The sequence below is a fragment of the Nomascus leucogenys genome, chromosome 22a (genome assembly GCF_006542625.1).
Source record: "Nomascus leucogenys isolate Asia chromosome 22a, Asia_NLE_v1, whole genome shotgun sequence".
Classification (NCBI taxonomy): domain Eukaryota; kingdom Metazoa; phylum Chordata; class Mammalia; order Primates; family Hylobatidae; genus Nomascus; species Nomascus leucogenys.
Window position 1 is genome coordinate 65,165,789 of NC_044402.1, and position 9,112 is coordinate 65,174,900.

General features: G+C 33.8%; 1 long non-coding RNA gene across 1 annotated transcript; it reads right to left on the reverse strand.

Moving 5' to 3' along the window:
* Positions 1-240: 240 nt before the first annotated feature.
* Positions 241-5,915, reverse strand: LOC100591562. Its single transcript, XR_180119.2, has 2 exons — positions 5,659-5,915; positions 241-812 (listed from the first exon to the last, which is right to left on the reverse strand). It is a non-coding gene; the product is annotated as an uncharacterized LOC100591562 (long non-coding RNA).
* Between the last annotated feature and the right edge of the window lie 3,197 nt (positions 5,916-9,112).

Here is a 9,112-nt window from a genome sequence, read left to right on the forward strand (position 1 = left end):
TCTTCAAGAACAAGACAAAGTAAACACACTTATAACACCTTTTCAAATTAGCTGTAGAATAAATTATTATTAAATAAAGAAATCATGCTTTTAAATATTAAGAAAGTATTTTCAAAATCTTTTAGGTAAATCACATTATTAAAGCCCTAATGAGCTCCAAAGTTGTAACCTAAATTCTAGTGTTTATGACTAGAATTTTGGCCCACCATCTATTTTCTTCATAATCACAGAACCATCAACTGTTATTTAGAATTTAGTTTTTTAATTTGTGTATAGATTTTTGAGTACAGTACAATTTCCTATAGGAGAATTTAATTTGTATATCAAGGTATATTTAGTAGACATTTCTAGCATGTGAGAATTTATATTTCATCATATCTGCAAGAGCCAATAAAGATAGAGTATAAATCACCCAAATCGTTCCCTTTAGTCAAAGCATATTATAATGTCTTTGGAATTTCAAGGACTAGATTCAATAGAGTAAGTGATTCAGTAGGTAAATTTTTATTTATTTCTATTATTCTCCTTCTCTTCCATCTTGGATTATGTTCTCTATATTCCAATTTGAATAGTAATCACATTTTAATTTATCTTTCCCTCAACAGCCCGTTTACCCTAACCACAGTCATGCTAACTGGCTCTCACCCTGCATTGATTAAGAGCTCCCAGAGATAACAGAGTGTGCAGGAGCATGAATAATCTCCTTGCTTCTCAAGTCAATTCTTGTGCATCTCCGCAGTCTGGCAATAACACCCACAATTTGAGTAGTGAGGGGCTAGCTGTGAACCCTCAACTAGCATATGTATGACCTTCTGTTGAAAAAATAAAAATAAAAAAATTAATATTAATATAATGAACTGTTTCCCTAGAAAAAGAAAATACTTAAACATTTTCTACTTCTGCTCCAGCTCTTCACTGGTGACAGAGAACTATGCTTACCAATCAAATTGGGCAATTACCAGCAGATTTACGACCTAAATCTAATGAAAGTAAAGCTGTTATCAGTGTTAGAAAACTACAGGAAATTGCAAAGAATTGAGGTGTTTTTGATATGCTACCAACCGGGGCTGGCCGTAATAAAAACTTCATCTCTATAATTCACTGTCACAGTCTTAGCTCAGTTACTCATCATCCCTGTCACTGAAGCAGTCCCCACACTGGTCTCTCTGTCACAAAACTTTTTACTTTGCATCCCTGCTCCATTTTGCTTTTAAAGTTATCCCAATTCGCAAATCTGATCACATCCTAGTGAGACTCAGAGATGAAAACCCATTAGAAGTAAGTGTAAGCTTCTTAGTCTGGTAAGAAAGTGACTCCTTTATTTTGTCCCAGCCTGATTTTCCAGAATTATTTCTCAACATAGTCATCCCCCTAGAAGCCTCCCTCATAGCATTCACTCTATGCTCTAGATGCTTGTGATAATTTGACACTCTCACTCATATTTCAGGCTCATGCTGTTCTTCTTACCTTAAGTGTTCTCTTTCATATCCTGGTCAGTGTAATCACTTAACAAGACTGAGCACAAAGACATTATAATGTGTGTATCAAGTATTGTATTAGAATTATTTGTGTTTTTTTCTAGCAGGTTCTGAGATCCAAAAAGGTAAAGACTTTAGGATTTTATTCTCTTACATTTATTCTTCTACCTCCCTAAATTAAACTTATAAACAAGATTACTGTCCAAATATTTTTACCTATTTAGCAAGTCAAAACTCTGTAGATGATAAGAAAATTTTTGTTTTGTATTGAGAACATGAGAATAACATAATTAAAATAAATGAAGTTTCTACTCATGTACAAAGGTACACAGTACTACTAATTTCTTATTTATAAGTTTTTTTCTCCAGAAATGTGTACAATAAAACTGGAACCTATTTTTATGCTAACAATTATGATATTAATTATTTTTAAAGAAAGTCAGGCACAATGAAAGGAGAAGTTTGAAAATCAGAAAGATTTCAGTTCAAATTTTATTTTGCCACACACTACATATCAGACCTAGAGAAGTCACGTAACTCCTTGGATATCAAATCTGCAAAATGAGGATTAAAATATTTACTTCTCAAGGATGTTTGAAGGATCAACTCAATAAAATTGGGTTAAATGGTAAGAAATCACCAATATTCTACCATGTTTATCTACAGACACAGAATAGTTTTCCTTATGGAAGTCACTATTGCCTTGAAACTAACCGATTAACTAGTTAGCAAGTCATAGGTATAAGAACTATTCTCTATAGTATAGATGCTTAACATTGGTCAGCCTTAGACAGATGATAGATTACAGTAATCGAATGATGTGATGATGATGACTAGAACATGGATCGCTCCTTCAGTCTTGAGCATCATTGCTCATCCAATCTTGCAACCAAGGCATGTGCTTCAACTTTGCTTGGCTTGTGCTTGAGAAATATAGCAAAACTGACTGGCTGAGTCACAACTTGGGCCCACGAAACTAACTAGTCAATTGGGTTGTTAACCTGCCTCGGGTATGAGAACCAATGGCTGCAAAGCCAGGTGAAAGTCTACATTAAATTCAATCACTTTTGAGACTCTACGATGTTTATATTGTTGGTGCAGCAGAAAAAAAAAAAAAAAAGGCAGCTTCAGCCCCTGCCTTTAAAAAGCTTACAGATAGCTGTTACACAAGACAGGCAGTAATGTGCTTAAAATGAAATTTAAGAGTGGCTCTCAGAGGGTAGGGAGAAAGAGAGAAAGATTTGTTTGACTATTGGGATCAATACACATTTGCAGTCTTTAGGAAGCTTGTGGTTTCTGTATCTATACCTTGTTATTGGTTGATTTCTTACATAATTCAAACTATTCATTTAAATGAAATTCTGCACAATTTATGAACATAGTATAACAAAGAGTTGTTGCTGATTTCTTTTTCTCTCAGTGTCTCTGTCCCTTGAATACTCTCTGCTCTCTCTTTTTTTCTCTCTCTCAAAATAACATGTAAATGAACTGCCAGACTTCATTCCAAATCAGCGAAAGTGAGCAGATTTTATGTAATCCCTTGGCTCCTGGAAACTGCTCTATATCCAATAAGTAAAGGAGGCAAATATTTCACCAGTGTGTTATGACTGGTGGTTTGCAGGGTCATTTGGGTGTTTACAAAGTTAGAAAAGTGTATGAGGTGCTAAAGAGCAATTCAACATAAACAACATTATTCCTTAATGACATGATTTTTAAATGTTCCTTAAACAATATTACTGTTTGATGACATGGTTTAAAAGATATTAAAAGATGTCTGAGGTCAATTGTTATATTGCTTATGGAAAGTGCCTATAAATATTGAATGAAGAATTTGATTTTTATAGGATTATAAAGTGAGGCTATATTTCTATAAACTATCTAGAAAAAAAAAACCTCAGGAAAATGACCTTTTCCATCATTTTTTAACATTCACATCTTAAATGTTTTTTACTTAAGTTTTTAATTTGCAGTATAAAATGCACTGAAGAGAATATTAGCCATTTTGATAATGTGTCTCAAAAATAATTCTCTTTTGAAACTATGAAAGGAAACCTTTAACCAAATATTCCATTAGAAATACAGATACACTGAAGAAAAACAATTTGTAAGAAACTTGCCTATATGCTTCCCTTCACTGTTTAAGTTCAAATTCCAGTCACTCAAATTGCAAAGTGTAATACGAAAATGATGGTAGCAATAGGCTCCAATGGATTTTACTACATTTTCCAGGCACAACCTCATGAGTTTTGTGGTGAGATGTAGTTTTGTTTTGATGCTGACACACTTTGTTTTTTATTTAGAAACATGTCTCTTTAACCTACAGTGATATAGTGATACTCTCAAAATGTATTTTCAGAACTCATTTCAATTCAATAAATATTGCTCTTCAGATTGTCCCTTAAACAAAAATTGTATTTTAATGCATAGTTTGAAACAAAACAAAATTTGCAAAGAGTTGTTATTTTAAAACCTGTATACAATACATGGTTCCTCAAATTTCAATTCTAATTATTTTTTTTAAAACCCACAACTTCCTCAAGACCTTGTGAAAATATAATGTATTGCCATTGTGCAATAAATAAGATAATCCAACAGTGAAATAAATTTCAATACAAAGTATGAGGAGTTGATGAAAGCAGAAGACATGAGGAAATTAAAAACAAAAACAAAAACAAAAACAAAACAAAACAGCTAGACTCCAAGCATAAATATCCAACCATAGAGGCAAATGTTTCAAAGCTTTTTAACTTTCCTTATTTAAAGAATTTCTTTACTGGGAAACTTTATATTCAGCATTTCTCCCCTTAAAATAGAAAATGAGGAAAGAAGTAAAATATTAAATAGTAGAAGTATTTAAATTGTATAAGGGCTTTGGGTATTGAAAAAAACAAATTTCCTTAAAAATCATTTAAAAAAATCTTCAGGATGATTTCTATTTCTACTTGTATTATATTATGTCTATGGGAGAAAAATTACTCCTTTGAACTTGTTTAAAGGAGTAATTGTTTAAACTTTTTAAGTATGTGCAGTTAGAATTTTTTTAGAATTGTTATTAGTATACTGAGCATATCTAATTTCAACAGAGCAAAATGACAATTATTAGTACAGTTTAAAAAGAAAACAAAAAGAAATGGTTATCACTCACGCTTTATGTGTGTTGTGGATTTTGATATCAGTGTAGTTTGAGCGATATACATGGAACTTTGAAATGTATATTGTTTAGTTTTAAGCAACTAAAAACATTCAGACCTGCCATTGGTTTAATGATTATCCTCGGTTTGTAGAAGATTCATTACCCACAGTAAGAAAATACACTCACTTTTCTGCTTTGGGTTAATATTCCTTACTGGAACTTCGATGTATAGTGAAATAATTGCCTACCCTTCGTATTTCAAGATCAAAATCAAATCTGAGGTATCTTTACAATTTGAAAGAAAAATCTCTTATTTCAAACTACAAATGAAAACACGCCAAACTAATAGCAAATTGTTTGCTTTTAACAATGTGTGTGTTGTGTGTGTGTCTGATATATATGTATTAATATATATATATCTGACAAGTATATATATATACACACACACAACACACACACACACAGCATGCAGTACACAGGAAACATTGGTGAAGCTTCCAAATTGTAAAATATTGTGAAGAGTTGACTCCTATTGGCTAGAAGCTATAGACTATCACGGCCAAACTGGAAGCTTGACTCTAACAGTTTATTTTTTTTTTAATTTCAAAATTAGCTAAAATAGCAGACACACAAGCATATATTATACTCTGAACAGGGATAATAACAAAATATATGTGTGCAAGATCTAAAGATGGAGGGGAAATTTATGGTCTATGTTTTTATTTGCTTAAAAGTAAACAATGTACAATTCAAAGTTCCAAAGCATATCTGCACAGACATTGTAATTATTAGCTCACTTTATCTCTGCTGGCTCAAAGTAGTTCTCAGCTTTTTAATCACTTCTCTACTGGCACAGCTAATGTGCCTACAAGTTGTCTAGAATTTTAATATTGCTAAATATAGTGATGCAAGTTGTGATTAAATTGTTGAAACTTGTTTAATGCAAACCCTGATTGAAAAGAATACATGCTTATTTCAGGAAAATGTACAACTTTGCAAAAATTATATAGCGCTATATATAGTCCCACATTTAACAGCTTTACCAACCTGCAAAAAAGTTGGTTCTTGTAGGAAACTGCCAGGCTATGTAGTCTGAAATCTGGAGTTGTAATACCAGAGAGCTGTCAGTCAGCCATCCATCCATCTAATTGGCTTCTTACCATCTTTCCATCATGTTTTTTTTATAACTGGTCGCCTCTGGCTAAAATGCAAATCATGAGGAAGAGCCGTCTAGAAAAAGCTGCTGCTTTCTTAATTATCTGTCAGAATATGGACCAGTGGACCCAGGGCCGCACTGTAGAGTTATGCTAAGCAGCAAGGCATCATGGGAATTGGAGTGACAGCTCATTTTCCTCCTGTGTTTTCTGTGTTCGAATGACAATGCAGAAATATGGGTTTTCCCACACTTTCTCTGAACACCTGGGCTATTGCTCAGGGGAGCACAAAGCCAAAACTGTCACATTTCCAGACATGGTCTTATTGCTGTCACTATGACAGGATTGTTGACAAATGCCAGCAGTCATCTCGGCATCTTGGGAAATGTCTGCCATGATTGTGTCAACAGCCTGACAGAAATTGTTAATGTTTAAACTTCTTCCACTGACAGAATCCTGTCTTGCTGACAATATTTGTCATATGAAACTCAATCTTTGTCAAACTTGCTTAAAAATTAACACTTTCTCAATTTATTTTTTTCTCTTCTAGTTTACTGCCTAGCAGTGCAAAATTTTAGCAATAAGATTTCAACAAGGTAACGTAACACAGTAATTTAGATCTACATTCCATCCAAATTCTCCAACCCATTATAACTTGTGGCCACTTTGTCCTTTTGACCTTTGCTGCCAGAATAATTAGGCATAAATACAGTATATATATATACACACACATATACACACACACATATATATTTATATATATATGCCTTAGGATTCAAACTTGTGAATTATTTAAGAGGTACAAAATACTATTTCTCAGTATACAAGGTGGAAAACCAATTATACTTTGCGGATCTTTTTACTTATAAGTAAATCAGTTGCAAATTTGAAGATATGCATTAATTAACTTTGACTTTTAAGCTTTTTAATTTTTATTCCACTATTTCGAATTTTGATTAAAAAATCAATCTGACAAGTTAAACAGTATCTTTTGCAGGAACTCAGCAAGGAGAGTTTTTTCTTTTTCTTTTTTTATTTCACATGTGATTTTGTCAAAAGTGGACTATTACAGGGATAGCCTCAACTTGCTAATTCTGATATATGTGTTAGAAACTATTTATGTGAGCAGTTTAAAGTATATTCATTTTTAAAGGAATGTCCTTTATAAATTCTACAGGTGGCTCAGTTTTTGAAATATTTTTTAGTGAGACACAGTGCTCAGATTACTAGAAGGTGGTTAAACTGTATCTGGCTAGATACTAGAAATGCCCAGTCCTCCACAGGATGCTACGTGTCTTAGACGCGGTACAAAAAGAAAGAGCAATTGGTTAGCTGAATAATATTGTCCATGTGTCCCTGACAGAACAATACTTGTCAAACTAAGAGTGACAAGGTTAATAATGATATAACTATTATTAGCAATATTATTATTAGATAGTATGTCATAACACACAGTGGTATACATTGAAAACCTATTCTTTGTGCAGCTACCTTCATCAGTGGTCTTAGCTACATGTTCTGGATAACTTTCTGCAGCTTCTGCCTCAGCACTTGCTGCTTCACCTTGTACTTTTAATGAAGATGCTCCTTTCGTTAAACCTCATGAACCAACCTCTGCTAGCTTCAGGCTTTTCTTCTGCAACTCCCTCTCCTCTCTTAGCCTTCATAGAATTGAAGACAGTTGGGGCCTCGCTAGAGAATAGACTTTGGCTTAAGGTAATGTTGTGGCTGGTTTGATCTTTGATCCAGACCTCTCAAATTTTCTCCACATCAGCAATAACGTTGTTTCACTTTTTTATCATTTGTGTGTTCACTGGAGTGGCACTTTCAATTTCCTTCAAGAAGGTTTCCTTTGTGTTTACAGCTTGGCTAATTGTTTGGCAAAGGAGACCTAGCTTTCGGCCTAGCTTGGCTTTCCACATGTCTTTCTCATAATAAAGCTTAATCATTTCTAGCTTTTGATTTAAAGTAAGATACATCTGATTCTTTCTTTTACTTGAATACTTACAGGCCATTGTAGGGCTAATTGGCCTAATTTCAATGTTGTTTTGTATCAAAGAATAGGGAAGCTTGAGGACAGGGAGAGAGATTAGGGAGTAGCTGGTCAGTGGAGCAGTCAGAACACACACAAGATTTATCAACTAACTTTGCTTTCTTATCTGTGTGTGATTTGCGGTGCTCCAAAACAATTACAATAGTAACTTCAAAGATCACTGATCACAGATCACCATAATAGATATAACAATAATGAAAAATTTGAAATATAGTGAGAATTACCAAAATGTGATACAGAGGCACAAAGCGAGCACATGCTGTTTAAAAAATTGCAGTAATAGACTTACTTGATGCAGGATTGTCACATATCTTCAATTTGTAAGTGACTCAATATCTGTGAAGTATCATAAAGCAAACAGCAATAAAACAAGATATGACTACAGTAAATATTTTAGATTTTTGTCTCCAGTACAACTATTCAGCTCTGCCATTGCAAAAGACATATAAGTAATGCCCTTTTAAAGATGGGCATGATCATAATAAAACTTTATTTCTAAAGGCAGGTAGAAGGTTGACTTTGATCTACAGGCTATGGTTTGCTGGCCCTTGTTTTAGACCAATCCCCGATTTCAAATTTTAGCTCTACTGCCCATTAGCTGTGTGATGCTAAGCATACTTCATTTTATTATCTCAATTATTTCTCAGAATAACCTTTGTGTAATGCATTAATCTCCTCATATTACAAGTGAAACTTGATGGCTTATAGAGGTCAAGCCCTCAGACTTCCTAGGATATAAGAAGTAAACCTGGGATTCTAATAAGAGGTTGTATAATTTCATAGCTTTCAGCTTTTTTGATTATGATATGTTCCTTATAACTCTCATTTACTTCTGAAATAAAATTCTAAGCCAAGTTTGGAACCCAGAGGACATAAAGAGAAAGAAAATGGGGAGGTGTGCGGTGACCATTACAGATGATTTAGGGAAAACTGCTATTCACCAACAGAATTGCTTCCTCTTTTGACAACACGGGGTTCTCTGCCTTCACCTGCACTAACACTGATCACCTAAAATTGGCCTAGGCAATTGAGGGTAGGGTGCAATCATGGAAGGGGAAATGTGCCTCTTCATGAGCATTTAAGTACGTAGAATTGTTCTCGCTAACATTCAGGAAAAGCATTTGTGATGGTTAATTTCATGTTCAACATGACTGCACCATGGGATGCCCAGATATTTTGATTAAACGTTATTTCTCAGTGTGCCTGTGAAAGTATTCCTGGATGAGATTAATTTTTTTGAATTGGGAAATGCAGTATAGTAGATTGGCCTTTCTCATGGGGGTTGGCACAATCC